Below are 23,618 nucleotides of genomic sequence, written 5' to 3' on the forward strand. Positions count from 1 at the left end.
TTTAGTAAAGACCGGGTTTCATCATATTGGCCAGGCTGGTCTCGAACTCCTGAACTTGTGATCCGCCCACCTTGGCCTCCCAAATGCACTCTGGTGTGTGTGTTGGTTTATGCTATCCACTTCTGTGTTTAGTCCAATCTGCTTTCTGTCTCTTTCTGCCTACAGGCCTTAATCGCTTCCATATTGCTAAATCCAACTGATTTTATTCCTTTTTTTTTTTTTTAAGATGGAGTTTCGTTCTTGTTGCCTAGGTTGGAGTGCAATGGTGTGATCTCAGCTCACCACAACCTCTGCCTCCCAGGTTCAAGTGATTCCCCTGCCTCAGCCTCCCAGGTAGCTAGGATTACAGGCATGCACCACCACGCCCAGCTAATTTTGTATTTTCAGTAGAGACAGGGTTTCTCCATGTTGGTCAGACTGGTCTCGAACTGCTGACCTCAGGTGATCCGCCTGCCTTGACCTCCCGAAGTGGTGGGTTTATAGGCGTGAGCCACCATGCCCGGCCACTTCCATTTCATATTACTCAAGCTCTCAGAAGTAGTCAATGCTATTAATCTCTTTATCCTCAATAAATTCTCCGTTGACTTACAGGACGCGTGCTGTCCTCATTTTCCTACCCTTTTGCCAAATGCATCTTTTTCCCTTTAAACTTGTAGTAAATACTTCCTGTTCCTTCCTAGGATCTCATTTCTCATTCACTTCTCTAAGTGAACCTCATGTCCACAGCAGAAACTATCAACTCCTCAGAAGTGACCCCTAAATGTATAGAGTTAAGTGTTGCATAATAGTGTTTTGGTCAATGATAGATTATATATATGACGGTGGTCCCACAAGATTACAATACTGTATATTTACTGTACCTTTTGTATGTTTAGATACACAAACACGTTGTGTTACAGTGTGCAGTCCAGTAACCTGCTGTACAGGTTTGTAGCCTAGGAGAAACAGGCTACACCACACAGCCTGGGGGAGCAACCGGCTACACCATATAGCCTGGGGGTACAGCAGGAAGTGCCACTCAGGGGTATGTAAGTACACTGACATATGCACAAGGACAGCATCGCCTAAGGATGCATTTCTCAGGAGCTAGGGGGACACACACGACGGTACTTCTAACCCATGAGTTCCATTGGTAAAAATCGGTTCATGAGAGGTGAGAAAAGTCATATATTACAGTGGCCAGGGCCCTCCAAAAGATCCCAGTCCATAAACATATGCAGTATATATACGGTAGTAAAATTTCATGAGGGAGGAAGTGATTAAGGAAAAAAGTGCAAAAAATCTGTAGAAGGATCTAGGATCATCTCAAAGGTTTTCGTTTTTTTTTTTTTGGAGATGGAGTCTCGCTCTATCGCCCAGGCTGGAGTGCAGTGGCCGGATCTCAGCTCACTACAAGCTCTGCCTCCCAGGTTTACGCCATTCTCCTGCCTCAGCCTCTCGAGTAGCTGGAACTACAGGCGCCCACCACCTCGCCTGGCTAGTTTTTTGTATTTTTTTTTAGTAGAGACGGGGTTTCACCGTGTTTGCCAGGATGGTCTCGATCTCCTGACCTCGTGATCCGCCCGTCTCGGCCTCCCAAAGTGCTGGGATTACAGGCTTGAGCCACTGCGCCCGGCCAAAGGTTTTCATTTTACAGCGCTGTGGGGTTTTAACCAGTTTTGTATCTAACAGAACAAAAATGTTGAGAGACATTGCTCTACCCCAAGTGTTTTTGTTTTTTTGGGCTTTTTTTTGAAACAGAGTCTCGTTCTGTCGCCAGGCTGGAGTGCAGTGGCACAATCTTGGCTCACTACAACCTCCGCCTCCTGGGTTTAAGTGATTCTCCTGCCTCAGCCTCCCGAGTTGCTGGGACTACTGGCGCATGCCACCATGCCTGGCTAGTTTTTTGTATTTTTTAGTAGAGACGGGGTTTAACCATAGTGGCCAGGCTGGTCTCAAACTCCTGACCTCATGATCCGCCCACTTCAGCCTCCCATAGTGCTGGGATTATAGGTGTGAGCCGCCGCGCCCTGCCCAAGTGTTTCTTTAAGCTTTATAGTTGTGTGGCAAACTTTTTGACATACCTCAAAATTGTATCTTTTCTGCTAGACCCAGTGGTCATCCTGTGCTCCCAGAAATGTTCCTTTCCAGCATACTCACAAAGTTGTCTGCTTTCCGCTATCCTCACGGCCACCATCCAGGCCAAGTCTCCGTCCTCACTTGCCTGGTTTCTCCATTTCTCATTCCTGACACATGTGAGTTTCACACTGCCACAAGTGTGAACTTTTTGAATTATGGCCGGGCGCAGTGGCTCACACCTGTAATCCCAGCACTTTGGGAGGCCAAGGCAGGTGGATCACCTGAGGCCAGGAGTTTGAGACCAGCTTGGCCAACATGGTGAAACCCTGTCTCCACTAAAAATACAAAAATTAGCCGGGCATGGTGGCGGGTGCCTGTAGTCCCAGCCACTCAGGAGGCTGAGGTAGGAGAATTGCTTGAAACTGGGAGGTGGAGGTTGCCGTGAGCCGAGATTGCACCATTGCACTCCAGCCTGGGCGACAGCAAGACTCCCATGTCAAAAAAAAAAAAAAAAAAGAAAAAGAAAAGAAAAAGGAAAATGCAATAAAGTAATATTAATGAAATAGTGGAGCTGGGTGAGTGATGTTGGGGTTCCAGGGGAAATATGCCTGCATAAGAACTAAAAAGTGAGTAAAGGATATTCAGGCAAAATGGTGCATTCGTTTACTAGGGTTGCCATAACAGACCCCCCACAAGCTTGGTGGCTTAAACTACAGACACTTATGGTCTCCTAGTTCTGGAGGCTAAAAGTGTCAAATTGGTTTCTTCTGAGGACTTTCCAGGCCTCTCCTGGCCTCTGGTGGCTTGCTGGCAGTCCCTGGTTTTTCCTTGACCTGCTGCTGATACAGCACTCCCTGCTTCACCTTCTTCTTCACCTGGTGTTCTCCCTGTATGGCTCTGTCTCTCCATAGGGCATTTTTAAAAATAAGGGCACCAGTCATATTGTGATAGAGCTTGCCTCACAATATGGCTTCAATTTTTTTTTTTTTTTTTTTTTAAGAGACGGAGTTTCGCTCTTATTTCCCAGGCTGGAGTGCAATGGTGTGATCTCGGCTCACCACAACCTCCGCCTCCCAGGTTCAAGCAATTCTCCTGCCTCAGCCTCCCGAGTAGCTGGGATTAGAGACATGTACCGCCACGCCCGGCTAATTTTGTATTTTTAGTAGAGACAGGATTTCTCCATGTTGGTCAGGCTGGTCTCGAACTCCTGACTTCAGGTGATCCCCCTACCTCAGCCTCCCAAAGTGCTGGGATTACAGGCGTGAGCCACTGCGCCTGGCCAATATGGCTTCATTTTAACCCAATGATAATGCTGTTTTCAAATAAGGTCACATTCTGAGGAATTAGGACTTTTTTTTTTTTTTTGAGACAGGGTCTTGTTTTGTCCCCCAGGCTGGAGCACGGTGGTGGGATCTCGGCTCACTGCGGCCTCGACCTCCCAGCCTCAAGCGACCTTCCCACCTTAGCCTCTGGGTAGCTGGGACTATAGGTGTGTGCCACCGTGTCTGTTTCTTTTCTTTTTTGTTTGCTTCTTTTTGTGTGTGTGTATTTGTGTGTGTGTGTGTGTGTGTGTCTGTGTGTGTATGTGTCTGTGTGTGTGTGTATCTGTGTGTGTGTGTGTCTGTGTGTGTGTTTGTGTAGAGACAAGTTTTCACCATGTTTCCCTGGCTAGTCTCAAACTTCTGGGCTCAAGTGATCCCAGCTTGCTGGGATTACAGGCATGAGCCACCACTCCTGGCCGATACCAGGACTTTAACACATCAATTTTGGGGGCTAAGTGGAAGGAATTAACACAAATGAGCCTATAAGAAAGTTGTTACGAAAATGAGCTGTGCATGGTGGCTCATGCCTAATTCCAGTGCTTTGGGAGACTAAGGTAGGAGGATTGTTTGAGCCCAAGGATGTAAGGTTACAGTGAGCCATGATTGTGCCACTGCGCTCCAGCCTCAGTGATAGCGCGAGACCCTGTCTCAAAAAAAAAAAAAAGTTGGTGTAAAAACGGTATTGCATGTATACCTTCAAGCTTGCAAATCCTGTCACCTGAGAACTTTTTGTTTTTGTTTTTGTTTTTTGAGACGGAGTCTCGCTCTGTCACCCAGGCTGGAGGGCAGTGGCGCAATCTCGGCTCACTGCAACCTCCACCTCCTGGGTTCAAGCAATTCTCCTGCCTCAGCCTCCTGAGTAGCTGGGATTACAGGCGCCTGCCACCACGCCCGGCTAATTTCCTTTATTTTTAGTAGAGATGGGGTTTCACCATCTTGGCCAGGTTGGTCTCCAACTCCTGACCTCGTGATCCACCCGCCTTGGTCTCCCAAAGTGCTGGGATTACAGGCGTAAGCCACTGCACCCGGCCAACCTGAGAAGATTTTATAAATCCTAATATCTAAACCATATCTCCCCAAGGATTACATCAGAATCTTTGGGGTTGGAAACTAGGCATCATTTTTTTTTCAAAGCTCCTTAGGTGATTACAGTATCCAACCAAGACAAGCAACAAAGTTGGCAGAAGCAAGAAATCGAAAACAACAGCTGGTTTGTTCAGTGGCTCTAGCCTTTCGTGTAGTGTACGATTTACTGTTTAAATGTAAAAATGTGTTGAAGGTGCTAGGGATTAGTCATAATGAAATGGCTGTTTTAGGAAGATTGTTAATTGGGCAAGGTATAATTGGAAGTAGCTTTAATAAGTGATAAGTGGGCTGGGCGCAGTGGCTCACGCCTGTAATCCCAGCACTTTGGGAAGTCAAAGCAGGTGGATCACAAGGTCAGGAGTTCAAGACCAGCCTGACCAATATGGTGAAACCCCGTCTCCACTAAAAAAATACAAAAATTAGCTGGGCATGGTGGTGCAAGCCTTTAGTCCCAGCTACTCGGGAGGCTGAGGCAGGAGAATCGCTTGAACCTGGGAGGCGGAGGTTGCAGTGAGCTAAGATCACGCTACTGCACTCCAGCCTGGGGTATAGTGCGAGACTCATCTCAAAAAAAAAAAAGAAAAAAAAAGAAGCAATAAGTGGCCAGGCATGGTGACTCATGCCTGTAATCTCAGCATTTTGGGAGGCCAGGGCAGGAGGATTGCCTGAGTCCAGGAGTTCCAGACCAGCCTTGGCAACATGGCGAAATCTTTTCTCTACAAAAATATAAAAATTAGCCTGGCATGGTGGCACACACCTGTAGTCCCAAGTACTCAGGAGGCTAAGGTGGGAGGATCACTTGAGACTGGGAGGTCGAGGCTGCAGAGAGGCAAGATCATGCCACTGCACTCCAGCCTGGGCGACAGAGCAAAACCCTGTCTCAAAAAAAAAAAAAAAAAGGGGGGGTGTAAGTCTTGGATATTTGAGCTAAGTAGACCTAGGAAACCTTTGGCCAGAGGAGCCTCCAGTGCTATGGAATGCCTGGGATCATCTCTACACTGAAAAGATGTCTATATTTGTATGTGGTAAATGTACTTTGGATAACACATGTATCAATAAAGTAAAATATCTAGTTTTGCTCTGTAGTTATAACTTGGAAAAAGTGCTCTATACATGTGCAGGGATGTCAAGCTGTGAGTTTTTTAATAGCCAAACGACTAACACATTTCTGGGTTAAGGATTAGCAGGAGAGGCTCAGGAAGTCTCACAGCTCATAGGAATCTGGACCAGCTCCTTCTGTCTTCAATGGAAAGGCAGCGCAGTCAGCTCGAAATAGTCTGTGTAGGGCTGAAAGAAGGAGAGGTGAGTGAACTCACTGCCGTTAATTTTTTGATCTTGTACAAAGCAAGGAAAGGAATTACAGGAGAGAGAGGAGATAAAGAATTCACAGGGAATAAGGAATTTGAAGCTTTGATTTTTCGGATTTTCTGATTGGAATGTGATAAATGCTATCAATGGTACATGGAGGTTAAAAAACGCATAGGTGGGTAACAGCAAAAGATGGATAAGTTTGCATTTTAGTTATGCCTCGACAAATTGGAATGTGTATAAGAGAATGGGCATTTTGACCTGGAAAGAATCAAGTATGAGATTGGAAATTTAACCTCACATGAGAAAAAGAATTCTCTGTAACGATAGATGGATGTGGTAGAATGATAAATAAAAAAGATGTGAATTTAAATATTACTTCTCCGTTCAAAATAGCAATTTAAGTTTGTCATACATTTACTACCTGCCAGGTAAGGTTCAGAATGCTTTCTATTACCTCATCTACCCTAAATGGTAGATACTTTTTTTTTCTTAACTGAGTCAGAAATACAACCAATATGTTCAGAATCTCCAGAGAGTGATACTCAGATTCTTGAAACCCGGGCTGTTTATTCTTTCCAACCACACAAATTGAATCTCTTTAAAAGGATTTGCAGACAGATAACAGGCTCACTGGAGGGGAGAGTTGGGGAAGTTAAGGCCTGGCAAAAATATGGAGGTGAGGTTCACATTACTCAAAGGAAGCCGTTGATGGAAACTTAAAATTATTTTCAAAAAGTGTATTTATGTAAAATAAAATTTTTAATTAAAAAATAGATTAGGGCCAGGCGCTGTGGCTCACGCCTGTAATCCCAGCACTTTGGGAGACTGAGGTGGGCAGATCACAAGGTCAGAAGATTGAGACCATCCTGGCTAACACGGTGAAACCCCGTCTGTACTAAAAATACAAAAAAAAAAAAAAAAAAAAAAATGGGCTCACCATTTATCGCATGGTGGCAGGCTCCTGTAGTCCCAGCTACTCGGGAGGCTGAGGCAGGAGAAAGGCGTGAGCCTGGGAGGCGGAGCTTGCAGTGAGCCAAGATCGTGCCACTGCACTCCAGCCTGGGCAACAGAGCGAGACTCCATCTCAAAAAATAAATTAATTAATTAATGAAATTTAAAAAAATAGATTAAAACCAGACCGGGTATGGTGGCTTATGCCTGTAATCCTGGCATTTTGAGAGGCTGAGGCAGGCAGATCACAAGGTCAGGAGTTCAAGACCAGCCTGACCAATATGGTGAAACCCCATCTCTACTAAAAATACAAACAGCCGGGTGCAGTGGCGGGCGCTACTTGAGAGGCTGAGGCAGGAGAATTCCTTGAACCCAAGAGGCAGAGGTTGCAGTGAGCTGAGATTGTGCCACTGCACTCCAGCCTGGGTGACAGAGCGAGACTCTGTCTCAAAAAAAAAAAAAAGATTAAAACCATGTGAATAAGCTTTTTCCCTCCCTAACTGGTTTAATGAGCTTTGCGTTTATCCTCTGAGCACTCTCTAGTCAGCTAAATTACCCTGTTTTGTGTGTCTTGTTTCAGATAGGAGAACTATGTGGTCGTTTCAGATACTCAGAGATACAAGAGAACTTTGTATTTGAAAAAGAGGGTGGAGGTAAAAGCTCCTGTTGCAGTAGTGTTAACAATTATCGTTGCTCTTTGGCCTGTGGAATTTCTGAAGCTAAAAGCTATTGTAACATTGGATGTTAACATTCAGAGCTTCAGATAGGAGTAAACTGTAGTCGGGGAACTATCTATGTAAATTTCCTCTGAGAATGTGCTATCCATGTCTTCCTTGTGGAGCTAGATTGCTTGTGTGGAGGGAAGAGGAGATATAGAATTCGTTTCCTAGGTCTGCAGTGATGTAGGGAACATGCTTCACCCCTTTAGACCAAAATCTATTCCCAAATACTTATAAAAAAAGACGTGTGAATATTCATTGAGAACGTCTTCCCTACCCTGCCCGTGTTTTTATTGATTTCTTGGGGTAATTTAATTTGCTTTATGGGTAGAGCTGAATTAATGTGGAGTCATAGTCAATGATGAATTGCTTGATAAAAATGAAAACCTATTTCCTCAATTTAGTTCTCTTCATCCTTCTGAATTACTACATTAGCTTCCCTTCTTGCCTGCGATTATAAACCCAGCCAGGCTTTAATAAAGGGCCTCCTCAGCCCACCTCAGTATCCTTTCTTCCTCACTCCTTCGCCATGTTTCTCCGTAGCTTCAGTCAGAGCCAGCTAGATTCCCAAATGTGTCACTCTCGCAGGGACCCCATGCATTCGAAAAGCTTCGGAGGCTTATTCTGACAGCACTGACTTTGGAGCCATCCTTTATTTTGCTGCCATTCTGTGTTCAATCCATCAGCAGCGACTGTCGGCTCTACCACCCATATATGTTCCTCAGCAAACGCTCACCATCCTCCTTGTGACCCACTAGTTGAGACTGTGATCTTTAGTCTGGACCGCAGTGCTAGACTCCAGCTGGCTGCCACCACACAGGCCTTTCTTGATCTGTCCTCCACAAACAGCGCCCTCCCTGAACGTTCCAGTCCCCACTCATTCTCTTACCTCTTACCCTACATTATTTTCTTTGTAGCATTAATCATGACCTGATTTAACATTACGTACTTCACTTCCTGTCTGGAATGGAAACCCCACAATGGCAAAGGCGTTAAATGAATGAACAAGAAACCCAGAAAGTGTTTATTAAACAATCCCTGTATGTCAGGTATTTGCCTTACCTGAAGGAACAAAACAAAGATCTCTGGCATTAATGAACAGATGAGGCAGCCTGATTTTGAAGTTTTACAGTACAATTTTATCTAAAAAACTCTCTACAAATTAGCTTTTGTTTGTTTTTGTATTTGTTTTGTCAAACTGATAGCTACTTAGTGAAAGAGCTTCTCTAGTATGCCTACAACATTTCATCATGACCCAGCAACCATTAAGTCTTGCCGAGGATGCCTCCTGAGTGCATGAAAGAAAAGAGGTGAAGGAATTAACAAAGTGATGGTGTATGAGAAAATTCCCAGGACGACAGCACCAGCTGGCCCCAATTAGAGCAAAGGTGGAAGATTCACAGAAAGGTAACTTGAAGGAAAAAATAAATAGAACTGATTATTTCTTAGCCGTTTGGCTATGTCAAGAAAAGCTTTATAGCTCCATAGGACAGTATAAGGGATGAACTTGTGTTTGGTACACTAGGAAAAAGAAAACCGAAACATAGAGAGAGCTAACTGCTAACTCCATAAAAAACAAAGTTGTTGATGGTTTAAAAAATGTTGCTTTGACTATATTGGAATGATGTGGCAGTGAAGTTATCTGCAGCAAGTAAAAGGTAATCAAAGATAATCCTTCTTTCTTTCTCTTTTTTTTTTTTTTTTTTTTTTGAGACGGAGTCTCGCTCTGTAGCCCGGGCTGGAGTGCAGTGGCCGGATCTCAGCTCACTGCAAGCTCCGCCTCCTGGGTTTACGCCATTCTCCTGCCTCAGCCTCCCGAGTAGCTGGGACTACAGGCGCCCGCCACCTCGCCCGGCTAGTTTTTTGTATTTTTTTTAGTAGAGACGGGGTTTCACGGTGTTTGCCAGGATGGTCTCGATCTCCTGACCTCGTGATCCACCCGTCTCGGCCTCCCAAAGTGCTGGGATTACAGGCTTGAGCCACCGCGCCCGGCCCTTTCTTTCTCTTTTCTTTCTTCCTTTTTTTTTTTTTTTTTTTCTTTTCTCTTGACAGGGTCTCACCCTGTTGCCCAGGCTGGAGTGCAGTGGCACAGTCATAGCTCATTCTGCATCCTTGAATTCCTCAACTCAAGGGGTTCTTCTACCACAGCTTCCCAAGTAGTTGAGATTACAGGCATGTGCCACCACGCCCAGCTAATTGTTTACCTTTTTGTAGAGATGAGGTCTTGCTATGTTGCCCAGGCTGGTCTCAAACTTCTGGACTCAAACAGTCCTCCACCTTGGCTTCCCAAAGTGCTGGGATTACAGGTGTAAGTCACTGCAACTGGCCCATCTTTCCAATTTCTATTTCTATTTCCAATTTCTATTTCTATTTCTAAGGTGCTTTGGTGCTAAAATATATGTATTATTTTGATGAAATTAAATTAAATTCAAAACAATGGATAATGGATAAATGATGAATTGTGTTTCTATTAAAAATGAAGAAAATTTTAGTGTCAGAGGTTACTAGGAATGTGAGAGTATTTCAATGAAAATTATAATATAAGGGATTTTTTTTTTTTTTTTTTTTTTTGAGACAGAGTTTTGCTCGCTCTTGTCACCCAGGCTGGAGTGCAGTGGTGCGACCTCAGCTCTGGGATTACAGGTGCCCATGACCACACCCAGCTAATTTTTGTATTTTTAGTAAAGACAAGGTTTTAACTTGTTGACCAGGCTGGTCTCGAACTCCTGACCTCAGGTAAACCGCCCACCTTGGCCTCCCAAAGTGCTGAGATTACAGGCGTGAGCCACTGCAACCAGCCAATATAAGGGATTTTTTAAAAGGTATATTGACTAAGGTGTTATGAAGATTGTTGGCTCTCAGGAGAAAATCTATATACTTCCACAGAAAGGCCAGAAAAGAAAAAGTAATATAATAGGGGAAACCTTACTAATTGAACAAGGAAAACGAGGAGACGCTAGCCAATAAGAGGCAAGTCATTGAAGACCTGGGAAATTAACAGACAAGCTTGAATTCTGGGCAAATAAAGTGAAAATTTGGTGAAAATAAATCAATAGATTATTCCAATTGCTCCAAGTTTGCAGAAGTTGGCATACTTACGATAAACTTAATAAAGTGAAAACAGTCTAATATAGAAAATTATTCTTGTAACAACGAAACTTAAAAAAGAGAGAAAGAAAGAAAGAAAGAAAAGAAAGAAAAAAAGAGAGAGAGAAAGAAAGAAAGAAAAGAAAGAAAGAAAGAAAAAGAAAGAAAGGAAGAAAAAGAAAGAAAGAAAGAAAGAAAGAAAGAGAGAGAGAGAGAGAGAGAGAGAGAGAGAGAGAGAGAGAGAGAGAAAAGAAAAGAAAGGAAGGCAGGCCTGGAGCTATTCCAGCAGGGCATGGTCCTGAGGCCAGTCATCAGCTACTGGTTATTTAGTGAGTGATTTCGTCCTCCAGCAATACTCAAATGTTTCCCTAAACTTGTGTCTAACTAAATGTTTGGCTTCCTAGGCTAATGGTTTGCCGGATTCATAGCTGTAAACAAATTGTGAGCAATTGTTTGGACTGTGAATGGATGGAAATTGTTTTGAATACTTAAAATTAATGGACTACAGTCATATGCTGCCTAATGATTGCTCTGGTCAACAGCAGACATATAGGAACGTGGTCCCATAAGATTATAATACTGTATTTTCACTGTGCTTTTTCCAGGTTTAGGAACACAAATATTTACATTGTGTTACAATTGCCTACATTTGCAGTACAGTCATATGCTGGACTGGTTTGTACCTAGGAGCAATAGGCTGTACCATATAATGTAGGTGTGTTAGGAGGTTACACCATCTGTTTGTGTAAGTACACTCTATGATGTTCACACAATGCAAAATTGCCCAATGACGCATTTCTCAGCATATATCCCCATTATAAAACAATGCATGGCTGTAAACTGATTATTAATACTTTTAAAATACATTGATTTATCCCTTGGGGACATGGGACCTACCAGACCCCCAGGATCAGAAGATTGAGAGCATTGACTGTGACGGAAGACTCTGCTTTCCCCCAGGGTAAAGATGTGTTATGCCGACACTTCCCATACCAGGTAGTTCCCAAAACCTGTGGAATTCCTACGAGTGGAAATATTACAGATGAACTGTGTATATGAGTATTTCTGAATAGTAAGTGAGGCACTATAAAGTGTCTGTGGCTCAGTTTGAAATGAGACCTTTGGGATCCATCGTGACACTGATTGGCACATTCTCAGTAGCGTCTGGAATGGAAGAGGCACCAAGCCCTCTGCTCTTGTTCTGTGTGACACTCCTCCTCCAGGAGAGTTTCTCTACTGTTTATAAAAACAAATTGGGAGTGTCATCTGGCCTTGTCAAGTGTACACAACACCCTTGACATAAGTAATTCCATCTTAACAAAAGACTCCATCTTACATTTCACAAAGCACTTTGCCAACAGGGACCAAATGTTTCACCTGATCAACAAAGACTGCATCCAGCCAGACAGGGGCATCAGCAGGCACACTCGTCCACAATCCGGCCTCACCAGAGGAGGCTGTGGCAGTCAGAGAGCAGGACTTCACCAGCTGGAAACAACCATCTTAACAGTCTCCATCTTGCTGTCACTGGTAGTTGGCACCCGGAATCCACCACCAAAGGCTCTGCCCACGTCAAAGACTCTTGCTTGCAAGACTGATGGGCTACCTGGGTCTGGCCCAGAGATTCTCTGGGACTGGTTCATTAACCCTCTTTGCTATCCCCTTTCTCTTGGTGTTAAATGCTACTTTGTTTGTTGTGATTTTTTTTTTCGAGACGGAGCCCAGGCTGGAGTGCAGTGGCGCAATCTCCACTCACTGCAAGCTCCGCCTCCCGGGTTCCTGCCATTCTCCTGCCTCAGCCTCCTGAGGAGCTGGAACCACAGGCGCCGCCACCACGCCCGGCTAAGTTTTGTATTTTTAGTAGAGACGGGGTTTCACCGTGTTAGCCAGGATGGTCTCGATCTCCTGACCTCCTGATCTGCCCACCTCGGCCTCCCAAAGTGCTGGGATTACAGGCCTGAGCCACCGCACCCGGCCAACATTTATATATTAATTAGGTATATTATGATGTACGGTTTGCAATATTGACTGACATGTGGAGTGACTTGAGCCTCTGTGCCCGCAGCTCTGACTACCGCTTGACCAGGAAGTACTAAGGAGAACTGCCTCCTTGGGAACTCCACAGAGCTGGTGGCTTTTATGATTTAAATAGCGTCGATACAAGTCTGACGTGGAAAGACAGCATGTGACCTTGTGCCACTCATGATACCAAGGGTTTGTCTGCGTCTGTGTCGAGTGTGCATGCCCGCTCTTCCCAGCAGTCTGCAGCTCCCTGGGGACGTTTCCCCTCTGCTACAACAGCGTTGAGCAGGTCATCCCAGCTACTCCGGAGGCTGAGGCAGGACAGTCGCTTGAACCCAGGAGGCAGAGGTTGCGGTGAGCCGAGATTGCGCCGTTGCACTCCAGCCTGGCGACAGAACGAGACTCTGTCTCAAAAAAAAAAATTAATTAATTAATTAATTAAAAAACTTTGTAGAAGATGCTTATTGCATTTTCAACAGGAGGTTGACGATATTCTACATAATCTTAGTAAGGAATTCGAGGCCTAGAGACTGATTGATAATCCCTTAGTGAAAGGTATATATCTGATTTCATCTTTTTCTCTGAGGCATAGGTTTACACAGAAAATTCCTAGCCATAAGATACATCTTCCTGTACCTGGTCACATTATATATAAGAATGATTTTCTGCCATTGGAATATGTGTTCCTAGATACTAGAATCCCAATTCCGAGCATATTGGTGAATCAACAAAAAGATACCTCCTCAGTTTACTGGAACTGAACAATTCTGTCCCAGGCCCTCTCTGGTAGACCAGAATGGATATACAGGTCTCCAGTGAACTGCTTTCCTCCTGCGGGTGGGGGAGGAGTTAGAACAGTTGTTTTAGTTCACAACAGAACCCTGGCTGGTCTGTAACGCCGCCGTCTGAGAATACTGTAAGGACTGAGGACTACACAGTTACCTCATTTTGTCAAATCAAAACCAGAGCCTGAATGTGTATGTGTGTCTGAGAACAGCGAGAAAGTGATAAGCCAAATTTTGCAAAACCTGGACATGTGTAGAGATGATTGCTGGAATTCTTTTTCAACTTTACTGAGATATGGCTTTTTTCAAAATAAAAAGCTAAGGTTAAAAAAAGACAAGGTCATGGCGGGGCACGGTGGCTCACTCCTATAATCCCAGCACTTTGGGAGGTGGAGGTGGGCGGATCACCTGAGGCTGAGTTCGAGACCAGCCTGGCTAACATAGCGAAACCCTGACTCTACTAAAAACACAAAATTAGCCAGGCGTGGTGCCACATGCCTGTAATCCCAGCTGCTCGGGAGGCTGAGGCAGGAGAATCGCTTGCACTAGGGAGGCAGAGGTTACAGTGAGCCGAGATCGCGCCATTGCACTCCAGCCTGGGTGACAAGAACGAAACGCAGTCTCACAGAAAAGAAAAAAGAAAGAAGAGGTCTTTGTTGAATGACCTGGAAAAGCAACTGAATATTTTTCCTATACAGGAGAAAGGAACTAATGTTCTTTTCCTTCAAATATTGTCAGGACAACTCTCTACTATAGCTTATGAAAAACACCAAGTGTTTGTGTTACTAATCTGTGAACTTTCATTATAAAAATGGAGAAATATAAACTGCCCCTCTGAGTTTCATTACCCCAATACAAGGATAATTAATTTGATAGAGAATATTTTTTGCAATTCCCTTTCTATGTTAAGGTTTTAATTTGTGTGACTGAAATCATTCTATGTATAATCACAAGATGCAGTTAATTTGGTTTGATCATTAAATTACAAGTCTATGTGGAAACTTGTTTTTAAAATTTATTTCTTGAATATGTAATATACTTTCCATATCTTTCCATCAGATATCCATCTACAGAGAGTCTGAATGTATATATTTCTTTTGAATAAACCAATTATGTCATACTTTTCTATATATTTTTCCCCAAATAATATATTATGAAAGTCTTTTTTTTTTTTTTTTTGAGAAAAAGTTTCCCTCTCACCCAGGTTGGAGTGCCGTAGCGCGATGACTGCAACCTCCGTCTCCTGGGTTCAAGCGATTCTCCTGCCTCAGCCTCCCGAGTAGCTAGGATTACAGGCATGCACCACCATGCCCAGCTAATTTTGTATTTTTAGTAGAGTTGGGGTTTCGCGTTGTTTTTAGTGAAAATTTGAAAACAAATGTATGTAACACATGATGTTACAATAAATACTTTGTATAATGTAATTTCATATAATACATGTGCAGTTATATCTGTGGAGTGAATTTCCTGGAGGTAGAAATACTGGATCAAAAATGTGTGCACTGGGATTTTTACGGATGTCATAGTTCTCCACAGAAATGCTCACATACAGTTTTACTTGCAAGTCTCTCTTCCCCTTTACTCCGGCCCGTAGGGTCATCAAAACTTTAATGCATTTAATTTTTTTTTTTTACTCTACATACAGAATATATATTAGTGTGTGTAATGTATGTGTATATACACACATATGCATGTTCACACAGAGACTTAAGAATAATAAAACACCTCTGTACCCATCACCTACTTTATACAACAAATAGGATATTAACTAGTCTCTTAGAAATTTTCTGTGGGCTTCTCCCTGATTGCTTTTCTCTCTCTTCCTCCCTGAAATAACTACTATTTTGTATTTATATATCTTTTTTTTTTTTTTTTTTTTTTTTGAGGCAGAGTCTCACTCTGTCCCCAAGGCTGGAGTGCAGTGGCACCATCTCGGCTCACTGCAACTTCCACCTCCTGAGTTTAAGTGATTCTTCTGCCTCAGCCTCCCAAATAGCTGGGACTACAGGCACCCACCAACACACCCGTCTAATTTTTGTATTTTTAGTAGAGATGAGGTTTTGCCATGTTGGCCAGGATGGTCTTGAACCTTGGACCTCAAGGTGATCTGCCCACTTCGGCCTCCCAAAGTGCTGGGATTACAGGCGTGAGCCACCATGCCTGGCGTATATATCTTCTTTTTCTCCCTTTTTCTTTTTTTCCTTTTTTTTTTTTTTTTCCTGTAGAGATGGGATTTCACTATGCTCCCCAAGCTGGTCTCAAACTCATTGGCTCAAGTGATCCATCTCAGCCTCCCAAAGTGCTGGGACTATAGGCATGAGCCACTGCACCCAGCTTGTATTGATATCTTGTGTACACTTGCATTGGCTAGTTTTCTTGGTTTACAGATGGTATTTATAGATTAAGGAAGTTAGTCCTTTGTCTATGATGTCAGTTGCAGATTTCCCTCAGCTGTCTGTTTTGATGTTCTTCTTATGGTCTTTGCCAAGTAGTCAAATCTGTAGTTTTTGAATTTTGTGTTATGTTTGGACAAATCCTCCCCACTGTGAGATTGAAAAAAAAAATCTCCCCTTTAATGAATAGTTTTCTTTTTCTCTTTTCAATTGGTTTTTCTCCTTCCTTCCTTCCTTCCTTTTTTTTTTTTTTTTTGCAGAGTCTTACCTGTCACAAGGCTGGAGTGCTGGAGTGCTGGAGTGCAGTGGCATGATCTCAGCTCATTGCAATCTCTGCCTCCCGGGCTCAAGCAATTCTCCTGCCTCTGCCTCCTGAATAACTGGAAGTACAGGCATCTACCACCACACCTGGCTAATTTTTGTATTTTTAGTACAGATGGGGTTTCACCATGTTGGCCAGGCTGGTCTCAAACTCCTCACCTCAAGTGATCTGCCCCGCTCAGTCTCCCAAAGTGTGGGATTACAGGCATGAGGCACCACGCCCAGCCTCAATTGCTATGTTTACATAGATCCTTTTCTGAATTTCAGAATTGGTCATCATTCCTTAGAATGGCACTCCCAACATAGAATGATACTTATATACAGAGTCTATATACAGAGTCTTACATTTTTCCTTTTTCAGAATCTCTATTAGAAAATGGCCAGTGTTGGGCGGGCGCGGTGGCTCACGCAGCCGAGATCCTGCCACTGCAGCCTGGGCAACAGAGTGACTCCGTTTCAAAAAAAAAAAAAAAAAAGAAGAAAAGAAAATGGCCAGTGTTAAAAAATTAAAACCTTGTACTTGGGACTTCTGGTTCACCTGGTGTTGTAGCTATGAATTTTACAGAAAACAGTCACTAATTCAGAAATTTTATTTTATTTTATTTTAGAGACAGTTTTGCTCTGTCACCTAGGCTAGAGTGCAGTGGCACAAATCATGGCTCCCTGCAGCCTAGAACTCATGGGCTAAAGTGATCCTCCCACCTTTACCTTGCTCCAAAGCAGCTGGGACTACAGGCAAGTGCTACTATGCCTGGCCACTAATTCAAAATATAAAGAATATCTGGTCAGGCAAGGTGGCTCACGCCTGTAATCCCACCACTTTGAGAGGCCGAGGTGGGTGAATCACCTGAGCTCAGGAATTCGAGACCAGCCTGGCCAACATGATGAAACTCCATCTCTACTAAAAATATCAAACATTAGCTGGGCGTGGTGGCGGGCGCCCATAATCCCAGCTACTTGGGAGGATGAACCAAGAGAACCACTCGAACCCAAGAGGCGGAGGTTTCAGAGAGCTGAGGGCAACAGGAGCGAAACTCCGTCTCAAAAATAACAATAATTAAAAAAGAATATCTGGCTTTGGAAGTATACTGAAGATTTTAATATTAAATCTGTTTTCATTTTTAAAGAGTGTTAATTCCAGTTATAAAGAAAATTTGGATTTTTTTGACTGCATCAAATTCTACCACCTGGAGACAAACCAGTGCTGCTCACATTTTAATGTATTTTCTTTCTATTTATTTCTGTATGATTGTATATGTATTTTTAAAGATAAATTAGAATTGGGATATTTGGTATTTTAGATCCCACTGATTTCATATTATAATTTGATACATCTCTCTGTGTCAGTACAAATGTAATCATTCTAATAGCTATATGGCTACAGGCTATTGGTTTCCCATAAATGAATTACCCAAGTTTGTATTGAATCTAGTTATGTTGTTTATAATTTTTGCTTATCTGTACATATGATAGACAATACAGCCTGGTTTCAGTCACACATAATTCTGCTATTTGGGCTAAAGTTTCCAGGAAAGTGCATTTCTTTCTTTTTTTTTTTTTGTGAGACAAGAGTCTCACTCTATTGCCCAGGCTGGAGTGCAACTGTGCGATCTCGGCTCACTGCAACCTCCATCTCCCAGGTTCAAGTGATTCTCCTGCCTCAGCCTCCCAAGTAGCTGGGATTACAGGCATGCACCACCACACCTGGCTAATTTTTATATTTTTAATAGAGACAGGGTTTCACTATGTTAGCCAGGCTGATCTCGAACGTCTGAACTCGTGATCTGCCTGCTTCGGCCTCCCAAAGTGCTGGGATTACAGGCATGAACCACCGCGCCTGGCCGGAAAGTGCATTTCTTTTTTTTTTTTTTTTTTTTTTCCTGAGGCAGAGCCTTGCTCTGTCGCCCAGACTGGAATACAGTGGCTCAATCTCAGCTCACTGCAGCCTCTACCTCCTGGGTTCAAGCGATTCTTCTGCCTCAGCCTCCCAAGTAGCTGGGATTACAGGCATGCCCCACCACACCCAGCTAATTTTTGTATTTTTAATAGAGACAGGGTTTCACCATGTTGGCCAGGCTGGTCTCGAACTCCTGACCTCAGTTGATCCACCCACCTCAGCCTCCCAAAGTGCTGGGATTACAGGCGTGAGCCACCACACCTGGCCAAGTACAGAGCATTTCAAATGGAGATAATGCATAGAGATTGGGAGGTTTTTGGTATATCTGTAGAACGGGGCCCAGCCACTTAAAAAAATAATCCAGAATCCATGGTCAGTAGTGAGAAAAGCTCTTGGATTAAAAAGAGGTTCCTGACTGGGCATGGTAGCTCTCGCCTGTAATCTCAGCACTTTGGGAGGCCAAGGTGGGCAGATCATGAGGTCAGGAGTTTGAGACCATCCTGTCCACTATGGTGAAACCCCGTCTCTACTAAAAAATACAAAAAACTAGCTGGGCGTGGTGGCCTGTGCCTGTAGTCCCAGTAACTTGGGAGGCTGAGGCAGGAGAATTGCTTGAACCGGGAGGCGGAGGTTGCAGTGAACCGAGATCACACTGCTGCACTCCAGCTGGGCGATAAAGCGAGATTCTGTCTCTCAAAAAAAAAAGGTTCTTATTCAATTACTTGAGGAGAATTAAAAGAACAAATGCAGCTTGCAGTCCAGTATGCAAAATTATGTTTGTATTTGATGAAGAGGGACCGTTAGGCTGATACCAGTCCAGGAACTGCTCAGGCCTGAGTCAGTGAATGTGTAAAATCTAATTCCACCTGGAGAGAGGGGCACACACAGCTCAGAGCTTTCCTTCTAGAACTCTACCGACCAATGCACTAGCCACTAGCCACAGGTACTTACCTAAATTCAAACTGAGTAACACAAAAGGAAATGCAAACGTCAGTTCTTCAGCCTGCTGAGCACATGTAAGTGCCCAGTACCCACTGTGGCTAGTTGTGGCCATGTCAGATGGAGCAGCTCTAGAACACTGCCATCCTTTCCGAAAGCACTGTGCGAGCAAATCAAACTGACAGCCTTTTGCAAAATACGCTGGAGCCAGAAACCGGGTGGAGAGGATCCTATTAGAAGGCTATTTTTGTAGTCCATTTGAAGATGGTGTTAGTAAAAAAGGGCCAAGAGATTGATACGAGACGATATTCAGTTATTATCGAGTGTAAAATGGGATGCTGTAACTTGTGCCTTGGGAGACGGGGAGATAGAAGTGTCAGGAAGAGAAATACGGAGCACAGAGGATGAGCCAAGTGTAGAGGAAAGGTCCTCTGGGGATGTGCTAAGTTGAACACTCGGGGTCTCCGTAGCAAGCAGGTCAAAGTATTGGTGCTTAGAATGCTCCGAGTTGTAGACTGATGAGTAGATTCTGGGGACAAGCCAGACAAGGACTTTCTTTTTATTAGTTGCTTATTTGGTTGCTCTTTTATTTGTTTTGGGAGTCTTTTGCTTTTGTTTTATTTTACCTTTTTTTTTTTTTTTGAGATGGAGTTTCACTCTTGTTGCCCAGGTTGGAGTGCAGTGGCGCGATCTCAGCTCGCTGCAACTTCCGCCTTCTGGGTTCAAGCGATTCTCCTGCCTCAACCTCCTGAATAGCTGGGATTATAGGCACCCGCCACCACATTCAGTCAATTTTTTGTACTTTTAGTAGAGATGGGGTTTCATCATGTTGGCCAGGCTGGTTTTGAACTCCTGACCTCAGGTGATCTACCTGCCTCTGCCTCCCAAAGTGCTGGGATTACAGGTGTGAGCCACCGCGCTCAGCCTTATTTTAACTTCTATTTCATGACTAGATATACACAAGCCTATTAGGAAGCTTACTTTTTATAAAATTATGTAAATTTTATACTGAGTCAAGTAAACAAATCTTAAGTGTAAATTCAATGAACTTTTACATACAGTGTTTATTTACCAGTGATGTTACCACCTAGATCAAGATTCAGAAAATGTCCAACAGGCTCCGAGGTCCTCTGATACCCTTCCCAGATAGTACGTAACCTCTCAAGAGGTAGCCATTATTCTGACTTTTTTTACTTTGTCACGCAGGCTGAAGCGATCCTCCCACCCCAGCCTCCCAAGTAGCTGCGACTACACGTGTGTGCCACCATGCTCAGCTAACTTCTTTTTTTTTTTTTTTTTCTTTGTATTTTTGGTAGAGACAGGGTTCTGCTATGTTGCCCAGGCTAGTCTCAAACTCCTGAGATCCGCCTGCCTTGGTCTCCCAAATTGTTGGGATGACAGGTGTGAGCTACCATGCCTGGCCCTGATTTTTATTACAAGATTAGTTTTGCCTGTTCTTGAACTTTATATAAATGGAATAATAGAGTATACATTTCTTGATGTGAAACTTCTTTTGCTCAAGATGAGGGTCATGAGATTTTTCCATGTGTGTCCACATCAGTAGGGATTTTATTGTTGCTTCTGTCTATATCGTACCCCATTTGCTCATCTATTCTCCTGTTGGTGGACATTTAGATTGCTTCTAATTTTTAGTTATTGTTCATGAAACTGCGGTAAATATTATTGTTCATGTTTTTGATGGTTGCATGCATATCTCATGGATATGTACCTAGAAGTGTAATGAGTTCTAAGACATGTGCCACTAAAATAATATATCCAACAGCTCACATATAATTCAGGTATTGGCATTTTCTTATTTGCTACATGATGCATGTGTGTTTGTGTGTGTGCAGAGATTATAGCATTTTGTAGATGTTGTCTTAGTGGTAACTAAGTTAAAAAATAGAATGACAAAAATGATCTCTGAAATTTTTTAAAACCCTTAAAATTATAAAATGCCTAGGAATTAATAAGAAATGTGAAAGATTTATGGGGAAGTTAATCATAAGACTTACTTCAGCCGAGCACGGTGGCTCATGCCTATAATCCCAGCACTTTGGGAGGCCAAAACGGGTGGATCATGAGGTCAGGAGTTCAAGATCAGCCTGGCCAACATAGTGAAACCCTGTATATAATAAAAATACCAAAATTAGCCAGGCGTGGTGGTGGATGCCTGTAATCCCAGCTACTTGGGAGACCGAGGCAGGAGAATTGCTTAAACCTGGGAGGCAGAGATTGCAGTGAGCTGAGATTGTGCCACTGCACTCCAGCCCTGGGCAACACAGTGAGACTCTTGATATATATATATATATGAAGACTAACTTAAAATACTTTAAAAGTGGGAAGACACACGATTTTCCTAAGTGGAACACTTGTGTAAAGACAAATGCCAATTCTCACCTAATTTCCAATGTGAGTCCAAAAATAGTCTTTCAGAATTGTCTTGGAATGCGAAAACTGTTTCTAAAGTGTACATGAAATAGTAAGTGTGAAAATAGCCAATAAAAGTGCCTAAAGAAAAATAATGATATGGGGACTCCCAACCAGTTATAGATAATAAACTCTTCAATTAACAGGTTGGGACAGTAGGCTATACATTTAGGAATAAAACATATATCCTAACTGCAATAACAAATTCCAGGCTGGGCCCAGTGGCTCATGCCTATAATTCCAGCACTTTGGGAGGCTGAGGCAGGAGGATTGCTTGAGGCCAGGAGTTTGAGACCAGCCTGGACAAGACCCTGTCTCTACAAAAAAATTAAAAAATTAGCCAGGAATGGTGGCATGTGCCCGTAGTCTCAGCTACTTGGGAGGCTGAGGCAGGAGGATCGCTTGAGACCAGGAGGTCAAGGCTGAAGTCAGCTATGATTGTGCTACTGCACTCCAGCCTTGGCAACAGAGCAAGACCCCTGTCTCTAAATAAAATAAAGTAAAATAAAATAAAATAAAATAAAAATAAATCCCAGATGGATTAAAAACAGAAGTTCAAACAAAATCCAACAGTGTGAAAGAGTTTACCAAAAAAAGCTTTTTAATTTTGAAATAAAAAAGGCTTTTCTAAGCGTGCAATAAATCCCAGGTAGCCTAAAATGAAGGCTGAAATATTTAAAGCTACATGAAATTAAAGACAAATGGCAAAATAGAGAAAATGTTCTGTAACATACGTGACAAAGTATTACTAGTCTTCCTATAAAGAGTTCTAACACATCAATAAAGAAAAGACAGAGAGTCCAATATAAAACAAGTTGAGAACATAAACATGTATTTCACCTTGGTAGACATAAAATACACAGTACATATGCACTTGCCTTCACTAATAATGCATGTGTCTAGTTCTTGTTGGCAAGGGTATAAAGAATCAGACACTGCCACAGTTACCTGGAGGGTGTGTATGTGAGTACAACCTCTTTGCAGGGCAAATTGGAAAAAAAGTATATGAAAATGCATCGGTGTTTACCATATCCAGTTCTGGGATTTACCTCATGGAAAGAATTGGGCAGGTGCACAAATACCTATTATGAGATATTATAAAATTGTTATAAAAGGAGAAAAGGTCAATAGGGGAATGGCTAAATACATTAAGAAACATTCTGTAGCTGTTAAACAGAAGACAAATTATATAGAGATAGAGAAATAAAATAGATTTACACAATTACTGTAATATATTTTGAGTAATAAAATCAACTTCCATAAAAACTTTTAGATTTATATGTCCTGAGAATTCCAGGCTAAGTAGTTTACACGGATCATCTCATTTAATCCTCAGAGCCCTGATTGTCCAGTATATCAAAACATTTATTACAAGTATGTCTCTTCACTAACAGCCGCCTTAAATGCACAATACAGCAATGGCCAAGGCTGTTGTGGAAAAATTTCCTGACTTTTATGGTTCAGTTTTTAATGACTTTTTATTATTTTTGTTTTACTTTACTTTTATGGAATTTTCGAACATATTAAAAGTGGGGAGAAAAATAAAACGAGTCCTCCTGTGTTGACAGCGTAGCCTCAGTGAGCGCCAGCACCTGCCTGTCTGGTTCCAGCTCTGCCCCACCTGTCCTGGAGAGCTGTGACCCGAGTCACGGACACCATCACTGCACCACGGACGTTCCGGTGCCAGCGCCAAAGCCAAGCCACAGCCTCCCTTACGCACCACTTAGTTCTCAACATAACAGCTCTATTTCTCTTTGTTTGTTGAGTTTCGCTCCTGTTGCCCAGACTGGAGCACAGTGGTGTGATCTTGGCTCACGCAACCTCCGCCTCCTGTGCTCAAGCGATTCTCCTACCTCAGCCTCCCGAGTAGGTGGGACTACAGGCATGCGCCACCATGCCTGGCTAATTTTTTATTTTTAGTAGAGGTGGGGTTTCTCCATTTTGGCCAGGCTAGTCTCGAACTCCCGACCTCAGGTGATCCGCCCACCTTGGCCTCCCAAAGTGCTGGGATTACAGGCTTGAGCCACCACGCCCGGTCTCATAACAGCTCTATTTCTTTTTCTGTGCTTTCAAACTTATTCTGTGCATTTAACTGCTTCTTAGTATTGTATAGTATGGACATAGCACAGATTTTTAAAATAATTTCTCTATTATGCATTTTAACTGTCAGTTTTTCACTGTAACAAGCTGTGCTGTAATAGTCTTTGTACAATGCTTTTTCTTTCTCTTGTGGGGGTGGGGGTGGGGGTGGGAGTGCGGTGGTAAATGTTGAATATTTCAGATAGATGTCCAGAAAT

At 43.0% G+C, this 23,618-nt stretch overlaps 1 long non-coding RNA gene across 1 annotated transcript in view; it reads left to right on the forward strand.

Annotated features, from left to right (window-relative positions):
- The window catches only part of LOC139362137 (uncharacterized), a 31,900-nt gene that overhangs the window by 3,237 nt on the left and 5,045 nt on the right, over nt 1-23,618 (forward strand). Inside the window, exon 2 of the long non-coding RNA XR_011620464.1 lies at nt 8,653-8,854. This is a non-coding gene — a long non-coding RNA (uncharacterized lncRNA). The remainder of the gene's footprint in view (nt 1-8,652; nt 8,855-23,618) is intronic.

Source organism: Macaca nemestrina, chromosome 3, assembly GCF_043159975.1.
Source record: "Macaca nemestrina isolate mMacNem1 chromosome 3, mMacNem.hap1, whole genome shotgun sequence".
NCBI classification, from domain to species: domain Eukaryota; kingdom Metazoa; phylum Chordata; class Mammalia; order Primates; family Cercopithecidae; genus Macaca; species Macaca nemestrina.